This window comes from Ambystoma mexicanum, chromosome 1q, assembly GCF_040938575.1.
Source record: "Ambystoma mexicanum isolate Mex_15411 chromosome 1q, UKY_AmexF1_1, whole genome shotgun sequence".
Taxonomy (NCBI): Eukaryota; Metazoa; Chordata; class Amphibia; order Caudata; family Ambystomatidae; genus Ambystoma; species Ambystoma mexicanum.
In genome coordinates, this window is record NC_090922.1 from 1,326,951,024 (window position 1) to 1,326,963,884 (window position 12,861).

At 41.9% G+C, this 12,861-nt stretch overlaps 1 long non-coding RNA gene across 4 annotated transcripts in view; it reads left to right on the plus strand.

The window, feature by feature from the left end:
• LOC138547073 (uncharacterized) overlaps nt 1-5,859 on the plus strand; it is a 53,669-nt gene extending 47,810 nt beyond the window's left edge. For 3 of the 4 annotated variants that reach the window (XR_011290989.1, XR_011290990.1, XR_011290993.1), the window contains exons 6-7: nt 4,263-4,317; nt 5,412-5,859. This is a non-coding gene — a long non-coding RNA (uncharacterized lncRNA). Of the gene's footprint in view, nt 1-4,262; nt 4,318-4,981; nt 5,083-5,411 lie in introns of all 4 variants that reach the window. The other variant, XR_011290992.1, reaches the window with a different exon arrangement.
• Nucleotides 5,860-12,861: the final 7,002 nt, after the last annotated feature.

Consider the following 12,861-nt stretch of genomic DNA (forward strand, 5'->3'; position numbering starts at 1 on the left):
AATGCAATACCAAATCAAAGGTTGTTTTGCATGTGTACCTTACAATAGATGTTTCATGTGAGTTGGTGTCTGTGCATAAATTATGTAACAAAATAGGATTCAAGCTGTGATTCCTTATGTAAAGTGCGTAATTACAAACGTGTGTAGCAGCCTTCATTTGCATCTAGAAATGAATACATTGAGCTAACAAGCCACTACAGTAGTAGGTCTGATGGTGCATAGCTGAAGGTACATATTAAAAACAATAAAATGTGCAAAGTTGAAGAAATAAGCTACTTCTTCCAACAATACGATAGGAATCCATTATAAATGCTGCCTGCCAAGCAAAATGATCAGACTGTATCCACAATTAGTGTAGCACAAATGAGATCATGGTACAAACACATGCACATTCAATGGAGGCGACCACAAGCATTAGCCCCTATGTGATGTTTAGTCCTCTGCATGCCAGTTTTTACTTTTGCACAGCAGAGTGCAAAATGAAATCGTAAATACAGGCACATTAACCTATAATCCTTGCTTTTAAACTCCATTATGTAAATAGAAATGCTGCCTGCAAATTTGCATTGCAGGCGGCCGTTACAATGGATCGATATTGCATGTGCCTGCTTTTAGCAGGTGCTGAATGCAAACAGCTTCCATAGGAATCCATTGGTTTCATGCCAGCATAAAAATACATGAACTATTTGAAGACATTATATCTGCCTTGTCCCGCTTCTCCACCTTCAAATAAAATGCAAATGACCTGCGATGTAAAAGGCTGGCATAAAGGCTTATGCCTTTCCATTTACACCTGACTTGTATAGTTTCAGGTCTTAGAAAATAAAAACTGGAAGTGTAAAACAAATGCGATAAAAAGGGCATTTTTTTTTTAATCCATGTAAGTTGCATGGAGTGGACCAACTATTTTTGTACGTATATGGGAACACATCCCTTCCGTGCAATTCTTCTCATTTGCACTGCAAAGTGCAATACAAAGGTTTAAATGCAGGTTCAATTGCCTGTATGCATTTGTTTTTGCACTTTGCAGTACAAATAAACACTGCTTTTAATTTACAAATGGTAGGTAGCATTTACAATGGATTCCTTTGGAATACACCTGCTTTTTGCCGATGTAATAAGCCATCTGATCCAATAGGAGTCCCTTGCATTTGTGAAGGAAATTGTTGTGCATTGCTTCATGGTAACATGGAAGGTTTGGAATTTGTATGCATGAAGGAGCTCTAGAGGAGCCAGTTGATGCTGGATGAAGGAGCTGATGGTCGTGAGGAACTGGGGTTCGGAGCTTAATTGGAAAATAAATCACCAAAGAAACTTACTGAGAACATGAGGTCCCTCTTAATTTCATTGGTGATGAGGATGGGATGAGAGCTGTGAGTGGGAGCGCTACAGCAGAAGGAGTGCTGTGCAGATCAGGCTGAGAGCAGCCCGATATCCACAGTGCCACAGTGGTCTAACCTCGTCCGGAGTGTGTCTTCAGATGTCAGAGGCCGGGAGAGGCCTCTTCGTCTTCAAGCAAGTCGATACTGATGATGTCTGAACAGCGTCTGGGCACATTGCTGATTCACGTGAGGGCGGTCTAGTTGCCTGGCTACCAGGACACTAACGGATCATGGACGTCTCTGAACAGAGCAGGGACAATCTTGCGCAAGGGGAAGTGAGGTGCGAGGATGCCAGCAACCCAACATGAGGACAGTAAGCACTTCTGTGACAATTAGTATGACTGCGTTTGGAAAAAAGGTGACGACTTCTAAAGGTAAGGGATAATTTAGATCTTTTTTGGGAATGATAGAGCTCTATCCGAAGTTTGTACGAAATTTCACTGACAAGGTGGTAAGACTGAGGTCACTATTAGACTAAAAGGTGTGGAATGTGAGTGGGAGTTTTAGGAAGAATTTAACGTGGTCAAAAGGGAGATCAACATGGCGAAGGCCCTGGGCCAATATGATACCCACAAGAAGTCTATCATTGATGCCATTGACAATGGAATAGGAGCTGTTTTGTCACAGAGTAATGGTGAGAAGGGAGAAGAAATTGTTACGCATGCATCAAGAGTTTTGAGGGGTGCATAGAAGAATTATTCAGTCTTAGAAAAGGAGGCCCTGGAATGTCATTGGGCTGTCGAGAAGTTCAAAAACGTGTTGGGTGCCGAATTTTGACTGACAATAAACCTTTAAAGGAGATTTTTGAGTCCAAAGTTTTGGGCAAAGTATTTAGGAGGATTGCGAGTTGGGTGGCCACATTTGTAATGGAAGTCATACCTGGGAAAGAGAACATTCTGGCAGATGGCAGATCATTTATCGAGATAAGGGGGAAAAGAGGAAGGAACTAAGCCAGATCTGACAGACATGGGGCCTCATTACAGGTTGGCCGGTCCAGAAATAACAGTGGCAGTGAACCCGCCACCACTGTTAGATCCGGACCGCCCGATCCCGAGTCCTGCAGGCGGGAGGTGGCGTTCCCTGACCTGGCGGGTTTACCATCGCCCGCCTGCAGGCGGACGAGGAAACACCGGCACCATCACGAGATGGTGCAGGTGTTTCCATGAACCCCATTCCCATTAATGGGAATGGGGATTTACACCATTCTGCCTCTGGAATTCCTGGGACACAGGGGTTGTAATGCCCCGGTAATTCCGGGAATCACAGAGGCGATATGGTAATACGAGTCCGGAAGTAACAAGGTGGTTTTACCGCCTCGGTTACCGCCGGACTCGTAATGAGGGCCCATGGTCTTTGTTGAGGGGATCATTACAAGGGATGAGTGGATGTAGGCATTGTGAAAGGAAGAAGTAATGTGAAGGGTCAAAGAATGTGTGAGAAATGGTTGGCCAGACAAGAGGATGCTTGGTGAGGAAGAAAAGTAGTATTAGGAATATCGATCAGAACTATGTGTGGAAGGTGGTTTGTTGTACAGGTGGGACCAAGTGATAGTGCCTACGTCTGTGTGACACAAATGAATTCAGATAGCCCATGAATGGCATATAGGAGTGTGGAAGACAAAAGGGCTGCTAAGGGCGGAATACTGGTGGCACTGGGTTTGACAGGGAAATTGAGAAATATTTGAGTAAGTTTATTGAATATGAAAGTTTGGGTAAATGTATGGTTGCTGGTTCTCAGCCTGTGATCAAAGTCAACTCGCCCGGTGGGGTGCTCAATTTGGCTCTGGATGTTTTAGGGCCAGTGGATCTTGCTGGACGCCGTGGACATTTCTGGGGAATTAGTGGGTCTTTTGTCAAGCTGGACAGAATTCAAGATTGTGCATGAGACCACAGTTGTGATAGTGGTGGACAGTTTCAGCGCAAATGTGAGTGGTCCCCTTTGTTAAATTAAATTTTTGGGAAATTATCTTCTTAATGACCTTTGACGGAAATTGCATTTATATAGGTGAATAATGAGTCAGCAGACCCCCTTTGGGTTTGTTATCCAAATTGTTCCTCAACCATCTCAGGGTGGCAACAGGGATCTAGCCCTGACCAAGAGTGAACAAAAATGGATTCATAACCTAAAAACAGTGAATCAAGACTTAAACACGGCAGTCGAATGGTCATTATTCCTATGACCATTTCATGCTTAGTAGCTTCATTACAGCTCCATTTTAGTTATTTCATCAAGAGATTAGTATCTCTCCACCTGTAAAATTTGAAATCATAAAGGGAACTATAATTAACTTAATGGATTATTTGATTAATTAAATATTGTGCCTCCAATAATTAACTCATGCTGACTATGAACACATTTAATTATTAATTATCAATGTCTAACAAATGTTTTTTTTCTGAAATATAATAATTTCGACAAATATTCCTTTGCTGGCTGCTTCATTTGTTTTATTTTCATTGACAACAGCTCTCACTTGCATGCTCACCATAAATTCCTGATGGATAGGTTATTTCTAGATTGTACAAAGACTTTTTATCATTTATTATTATATTTTTTCCGTCTTTTGTTTCAAGACTAAGATCATGCACACGACACACAGAGGTGTCATATGTTTCTGTCACGTAATTTCTCTCTATAGTCTTCTCTGGGAGTCCATGTTGGGACAACATGTTGATCCACGACAGTACATCATGCCGTGGGATAATAGAATAGAAATCCTTAACAACAGCCCCCTAAAAAACAAGGCAACTGTAGCGATACAGCGTGATCCAGATGAGAATTCAGAACCCAGCGGTCTAGTCATTTACGTGACGCACCGCACTGTAACCATTTCCGGTCTTCGTAGTAAGTTAAAACAAACTTTGTTTTGCCGCGGAACAGGTCCTCGCCGGCAGATGGCTACGGTATGAAAAGAAGAAAGAACAGGATTAAGGAGGTAAGCACTCCTGGGAGTTATTTCTATTTAGTAAGAGGGGACTTTTTTTGCAAAACAATTACTTATAAGGGCACTAAACATGAATATGTTCCGGTCTTCCCGTCTCCCCTCTTTGTAGTTTTTTCATCATCCCCTGGCACACATATTTCAGGTGGCTGCGGGCGACATAAGTATACTGAGGCAGATGGCCCAATGTATCTCCTTTTCTCTGTTTCCCTAACCGGAAAGAAGGATTCTGAAGAGACTGTGTAATATAGCATCACGTTTTCTTTCTCCTTTTTCGCATATAACATTTTCGAAAGGTAAACGCAGCACTTTGTATTTAAAATCTGAATTTAGGCACATTCTACAGATGTTAAGTCACTCTCCTTCTTTTGTCGTTTATTTTGTTGACACAAGACCAAGGCCAAAAAGAATTACATCCAGGAAGTTCCTCTCCGATACGGTTGCCTCTGTATATATTGGTTACTAAAAAGACACGGGCACTGTCAGATCCATTCATTTGGGATATTGCAATCTTTAGAGGTATTAGTAAAATTCTTTATTGAAATTCTGAACCACGCTAAAGTTCCGCAAGATGATGTAATAACAGTAGACAGACTATGATAGTCGTGTATGTAGATCTTACTAAGAAGGAACCGTGATTATATATTTTTAACTATAGATAAAGAGATCCTCAACCCATCACTTTTCAATAATTATCTGCAATAACTGAGGATGAAGGTCCATACCTCCTGGTACATACCAATACTTTTGGGCGAATAGGTAAGCTAAAGATTGAGTATTTCTCTCATAGATAACATTTCTTTGATAGATAAAACCACAATAACTCACAACAGAGAACTAACGCAGAAATGTGTGCCTTTCCCCTTGTGGCGATAGGAGAATTGATCTCTTAAAATTCTGAGATTTTTCTCTCATTCATGTTTCACAGCTATTAAGGTTGGTGTCTAAGATGAGTATATGTCAGAAAATGCGGTGTTAAAAATCATTGAAATCCCACTGATATAATGAATTCTAACGCTTGAACGATTTGTTTGCTGAATATTTTTTTAATTATGTTTTGATATTATGTTTTGCATGTTTATTTATAGTGGGCTGAAATTTGAAACAAGCATGAACATCCTCAAAGGAGTCGTTACAAATGTATTACATCTTTATTGTTCTACCTGTCCTGAAGACGGTTACACCAGCAAAGACAGACACTTGGTGATCATGTCTGATCCTTTATTTTGCCTATAGCTGAAACATATGTCAACCATCACTATTGCTTAAGGTTTTCCCTAATAGCTTTCCCTTTGCCAGAGTTTTGTCATATGAACAGTAGTGCTCTGCTTCTGTGTAAGAATCTTATCATGCAAGAAACACACATGCATGTACTAACCACACTTTTTGTAAAAGCATTATAATTGATTTAAGATATTGTGTTGAGGTCAGCGCATTTCATCAACTTGTCAAAACTGTGTGATCAGATTGTTTTTAGAGTTTTTATCAAATGTAATTAGGTGTCGATCTAAGATTTAATAAAATTATTTTTTGATATTTTGGTTTATAATGATTTGTAGTTCAGGTTTGTAGTTTCAGCATATATTGTTCATCTGTGGGTTCGTTAGCATTTGTCTTCTTTCAGTATCTAAACTTTTTGTTTTTAAGTTATGACATATACTTGTAAAATACGTTGACTTTAGATACACGAATTTAAGAGATTGGGTAATTACTTTCCTTATGCTTTTTCTTTTTTTTCCCCTTGGGACAGGGACAAGGTAATTTTACTGTGTTCTGGTTTATCAAAGCACATTGGAAATCTGTACAGGTAAAACAGCGCTGGCAATTGTATGAAACAATTTCGATGCCAGGGATATTCAGGGATGACAAGTGTTCTGAAGCCTGTTGACCTTTGCTGAGAGGGATAAGATGGGAAAAGAGGACCTGTCCGTCGAAAAAGAAACCCAGTGGCAGAATTCAAGAACAGCCCGTGGTACTCACCGCCTCCTAGGCACGCGGTACTCACCTCCTAGGATCATCTCTGTCTCAAGATCAGTGCTGTCCTCGAAAAATGTACTGATTGTTGTAATTGTGGTGCGGTATAATTGGAGTTAAATACTATACTTTATGTCAGGCTTTTGCAATTAGATGACACAGCTTCACTGTTTGCTCCGTGTATTCCGCCAGTGATTGCTGCAGCTGACGGACAGCGCCATTAATGGCCTGTCATCGAAGGCGCAGGCTGTCGTCCAAGAAACCACCATTGCAAATGCATCGACACCCATCATTCACAGGTAAGTGTCCAGCCACTTGAAAGCGGCAGACAAGTGCCAAGTCAGAGACAGTTCACACGCTGTGTACAATTCTATCTCAGCAAAAGCGTTTTACATATGTCCAGTTCAGTAAAACACATTGGGCGCCTTCCTTCCTGCATCTAACGCAGTCCACTTTCCCAATACTACTCTCAAAACTTTCAAGAACCTTCTAAAATGCAGTCTTTTATATAAAAATAGTCATGTGGTCTTAGGTCTTGCTAGAGAAAGCTTTGCCTCCCTGACATTACATAGCTGGCCCTTCTGTTCAATAAGCTTCTGTGTGATGCAGAAAGAGTGCATCGTGGTGTATGCTCTGCTTGTGTCTCTGGCAAAAGCAGAAGCTAGTGTAAGTTGGGGTGAGAGCTTTCCAATGTGGTTTTGAAGAGCTTTTTTTGTTTCCCTGCTGCTTCATAGATTGACGTTCTTTTCCAGTTTATAATATAATAAACAGGGTGCAACAACTACAACAATCACAGTCTCCATGATGCAGAGAGTGTCTTTTATTGGTCCATCGTATCCTTATCTAAAACACCATCGTAGCAGCGCCATCTTGGAATGGTGCAGCATGCATGACAATGTTATTTTTACATGCTGCCTTTTTATTCAGTGTCTGTGGTGTGCCATATTTCATCCGCAGCATCATGTATTAACATATTAAAGTGAATTAATCACTGCCTTATTTGATAGAAGACCACATTATTGATGTATGTGTTTTAGAGCAATGACATATAACGTAACAATGCATTGCCGTGATTTAATATCTGAATTATATTCTAAGAGAACATTTTTGGTGATTGCATGTAGGTGCCACTTCTTCTCAAGAGCAGTGTCGGCCTTAGTGGCGGCAGTGCCCCGGGGTAGAGAAATAACAATTTGGCACTTCCCCTCTGCCCTGGTCATTTTCGGGTGGGGGGTGGGGGTGAGGGTGTGGATTGCACCGTAAAGGTATCTGGTCTTTTCATGAAGTGCAAAGCCATCGAAGTCAGTTCCATCGAATGTTATTCAAGGACAATCATTTCCATCGAAATGCCTTTCCTTAGAATAAAATGCAATGGATTTCGATGGATTGTAGGGTCAGGACAAGGATTAGAATTAGGTTTATGGTTAGGGCAAGGGTTAGATTTAGGAATGGGATTAGGGCGAGGGTTAGAATTAGGGTTAGGGCAAGGGTTAGAATTAGGGTTAGGCGTAAGAGTTAGGGTTGGGTTAGGGTTAGGGGGAGTGGGTGTGGAGGTTGGGAGCGTAGGGGGGAAACCCCCAACATACAAAAAAAAGATAAAACGTTACAGGAGCTGGGCAGTGCCGAAATGTCAGCACAGGACAGCTCCATGTAACGTTTGAACGTAGAAAATAAAAGCATCAAAATGCTATCTTCTACATTTAAAAGTACATATCCATTTGATGGAAAAGTTTTGATGGATATGTACTTTTAACGTTAAACATAGAATGTTGATGCATTTATTTTCAATGTATTGTCTTTTCGATGCATCTTTTTCTATGGATTGACCATAAAGCCACCCTAAACAGGTAACAATGCATGGCGGTGGCTTTACGGTACAGCAACCATTTCCCTCCATACAAAAGTAATTTAATAGTGAATTTAAAGCATGGTATGTCAGGAGTTACAATAAAATGGTGTTAAAGAGGGATGACTGATATTAACTTTAGAAAGTCGTGCCTTAGGGAGAAGTGCGTACCACACACTGTGGGTAATAATAAGCCGCGCTCAGATACCTGAGGGTTTGTAGCGCTATATAAGTGCCAAAATTATTATTAATATTATTATTATTATTATTATTATTATTATTATTATTATTATTATTATTGTGATCTTGGGCAAATCGTATATTCCTATCTCTTGCATTGATGTTTAGGAAATGGAAACAATCAGCACTTGGAGAAGGAACTGTCTATTGCAGTGCTACCTTGTGATCCCAAGAAAGCACAGCTGACACTTAACTCTTGAGATCAATGAGGGGGGTAGAAAAAAGTCGGTACTGGGAGATAGAGACTCTAAAAACTGTTAGGGTGAACAATTATTTTTTTGAATGTCGAAAAAACAATCGATTTAGAAAGACTGCTCACGAGTGTGCACAAATGTATGCATGTATGTATGTTTTTGTGTATGTAAAGTATGGAGGGGGTGGGGTGGGTGACTGTATGCTAAAATGAAGGGAGGGGCAGGGAGCGAATGGTGTAAGTATGTTTGAGTGTGTGCGGGGGGTTGGAGAGGGGATATTTATGTTGGGGAATGGAGTGGCTGCAGGGAAAAAGCAAAGCTTTGGGTTGAAACCCCATGCCCCCTCGCAGATAAACGGGAAATCCTGCTAGTGTGGGAGAGGTTGAGGGTAGGGGTGGTTGGGGTATCAGCTGGCAGAATGATTCGGTGGATTACATCGGAAAAAGACATTTCTGCAATGAAAGATTATCCAAATGTTTGTGTTTGGCCTTCAATATACAGAAATATCACATAGAACCCTCAAAACAATGTATCTTTGTGATTGTTGTGAAAGGAGTATATTGTGAACTCTTGTGTTCTGCAATGAGGAGAGAACGTTTTATTTATTGGGCATTTGTATGGCACCTGTACACAGGTGTTTCCAGGCACCACAAGACAAAAGTAGGGGGTTGGGGGTGTATAGGAAAAGAGAAGTACAAAAACAAAAATAATGGTTATATTGGCCTGTGACAAACCTACCGTGCAAGTGTCACGTGCGGGGGGAGGGAGAAGTGCAGGAGTGAGGTATCCAAAGGGTGGGCCAGGGATGGGGGGCACAACCACGTTCAGCAATGGGAACAGGGCCGGATTGAACACTGTGGAGATCCCTAGGCAGTCAAAATGTCAGCCCTCCGCCTCGCAAATGATCTCCTAATACGTTTTTCAATGTCGACACCATTTTATTTTGATCTGTTTGTAGCAGGCCTCCAAAAGGTGTGGTGCCCATAGACCAGTGCCTACTTGGCCTAATGGATAATGGGAGAAGGAAGTATTCATACATCATATCCTTGTGATGATGGTCAAGCAATGTGTCTGAGATCTTGTTTTCCATGGGGAGGAAAGAAAAGTAATGCACACATAGAGAATCAATTCATTGCAGCCTTATAATCATTGGTGAATGGCATATTAGCACCCAGGGCGCAGGAGCTAACCAATCAGGTTGCTCAGATTGTAGGCTGAATCCAGCAATCTCAACCCCCTTCCAAGCAACCTGATGGCTGCTTCCCCACCCTGACATCTTCCCACAACCCTCCCCTCGCTTGCCCTTGGATCTCTGGTCCCTTCCAACTCCTACCCTACTTTCCTGATTCCTTGGCTACCACCGCTGCTGCAGCTCTGTGTCCCTGCCGTCCGAAATGGAAATGGAATAGGGGATCCATGTGGAGCCCCGTCCTCCAGCTCCACAGAGGCCATCTTAAGTAAGAATTTTGCTTAAATGAAGAGGACGCCAAAAGACGTCCCATTAATTCAAACAAAATAGATTGCTCTTAGCACCCCAAGTTTTAGAATTGAAACCTAGGGTGCCAATAGCAATAACACTCAATGCGGCCCATCAGATCGGGTGGTAAATTCTTGCTGGGGCCAACTTCGACCAGGGCTGTTACCACCCGATCCAGCCCGCCAGTTTGGGTGCTATTGTTATATTCAATTCTCTTGTGTTAAACCCATAGAAGCCATTCAGTACACAAGTCGATGTTGTAGTTGGATCTTGTGGGATGTTTTTACCCATACATCCAAGCCCTACCATAAAACTGTGCAGTACTGGCATGGAAAACATCATGATGGCCAGAACTCCCCAGAGAGTGCACAGGGAAAACATGAAGAATAGACTGCCACCCATTTTTGCCTATGCTGTGAGCACAGGAGGGCACTGCCTAAAACCACCATTGGGCTACACACACAGTAGCCTGAAACCATTTGGAATGGCAATGCTGATTACCAAAAGCAACTCAGAACTGTGGGGAATTCATTTTCTTAATCCCAAAAATGGTTGCATTACCAGTACTCACCACTATCAGAAAGCCGGCGTTTTAAAACCACCAGACTTTTGTGTAAAACTGAACAAATGAAACAAAACCAGACCAAGGAAAGACTTGCTAAGAGGTGGATACAATGTAAAACTATATTCTGAAATGACTTGAAGGAAGTAATTATTTAATGTATAGGTTAAAATTGTCAGTTTGATTTGAATGTAGAAAACTGGGAACAAAAAGTGACATTTAGCTGAAACCTGGCTTAATGAAACTGAATTCTGCCTGACAACTACCCCCGACAGGAGTTGAAACTGGATCAACAGCCACTCTTCCCAGGCCTAGCTGCATCCTGCTGCCCCTTGCCAAAAGGAGTTGACGCCTCTCTGATTAGATTAGGGGTGGAGCACCTGGGAACTGGAAGGGACCGAACAATGCAACTTCCTTGACTCAGGCAAATGTTATATTGGGGGCAGTGTTCCTTCTAAGCTGTGCGCATGTGCGCTTGCCCAGCTTCCTTCTGGGTGCCACTCAGAAGATTTTTAGCAGCGCACACAGACAATTCTCAGATATTCAAAAATATGTAATAAAGCACAAGCCACAGCAATTAATTGAAATGAGCTTTCTCTTAAAATAAGCAACTAGTCTTGATATTCTGCTAATTTGCATTACGCTACTATGCAAGGGTGACAATAAACACCTAAAATCCCTAAAAGCAAAATACACACATGAGGTTAAAAACTAATATGAAAAACTGGCTCCATTAACAGAAGATTCTAACCAAGATACGCCTGCACACATTAACCATAATGTTCCCTCCCCACCTATGACTCCTAAGCTTGATTCTACCACGATTTGACCTTATGACTCTAACTTCTGCCCCAGAGCACATTAAGATAGTACCGGACAACCTTGACTCCTCCTCTCTTGGCTCTGAGAAAGGTTAGCAGATGTGTACCTACATCCACTTGATATGATATGGTTTTATGTTTGTTGTAATATGAATGATATGAATAACAGGAATAACGTTCAAGTGCCAGAATTTCTGTTACTCATTGGCCCTCATTACGACCCTGGCGGAGAACCATGGTGCAATTTGCACCATGGTCCATGGCGCAAAGCTGCCAACTCCGCCATGGGGGTTGGCGGACTTACCGCCCCATTCCGACCTTGGCGGGGCGGTAAGTCCCCAATCCCCATTTACCCTTCCCCATTCCCATTTTTGCCCCATAGGGTATAATGGGAGTGGGGAAGACGTTAATTACGCCACCGTAAATTACGGTGGCGTAATTAACAACAAGTCCCGTAGCGCCATGGATTTTTCCGGCTGCAAAAAGCAGCCGTAAAAATCGCCATGGCGCTACGGGAACTCGTAGTCAGGCGGAAAGGTACGCCATGCATTACGCCGGCGTAAACCCCTTTCCGCCAGGGTCGTGATGAGGGCCATTGTGTCTTACCAAAAGCATGATACAATCTAACTACCAGCTAAAATATTGGATACTGACTGTAAATAAGCAGGCCACCTCGATGTGTAACCTTATCCCATACTTCCTCTTCTTTGTACATATGTGACGCAAGTGCTTTGAAGCCGCGCCCTTGCTAGTGAACACATTATAAAACTCAAATATGAATTTGCCCTATAAGGATTTTTAGAAGACAAATGTGACGCTCAGCGGCTCCTACTTTAGCATTAATAACATTACCCTATAAGTAGAGAGCTACATTGCAATATAATTTACTTTGCCAACAAGGGATAATTGGTATGATCTATGCCTGGGATTACCCGTCCATATTATCAGGGCACCGGATAGTCAGACAGGAGAATGATTTTACACAATCTGCCTCGTTTCCAAGTGTTCAGAGTTCCTTTGGGCATAGACCATCATACATTATATGGTAACTCGCTGCTATGCAAAAAACTGTTTCATTGAGCACTGTGTAATCCTACACAATGATATCAGTGTGGGGTATGTTGCAAACAATCTTGTATGCGCTGCAAAATAATTGCGTACATGCAGAGTCATGGCATTCTTAAAATGCACGTAATATGTTGAGGCATTAAATATGCCTTGCTTGCAAAGTATTGTGGCTCTGTAAATATCCCAGTGAGTGCTTACTACTACAATCCCTCACGTTTTACAGTGCTCTATCAACTAGTATTGTAGGCAACCACAGGGGCTTGGGAAGGGTAAGAGTGGAAGAACACAGGTCATCACTTCTTGCGGGTGATGATCAAAGCAGCAAATTAAAAAAACCAAGTCAGAAGTTTCGGCAG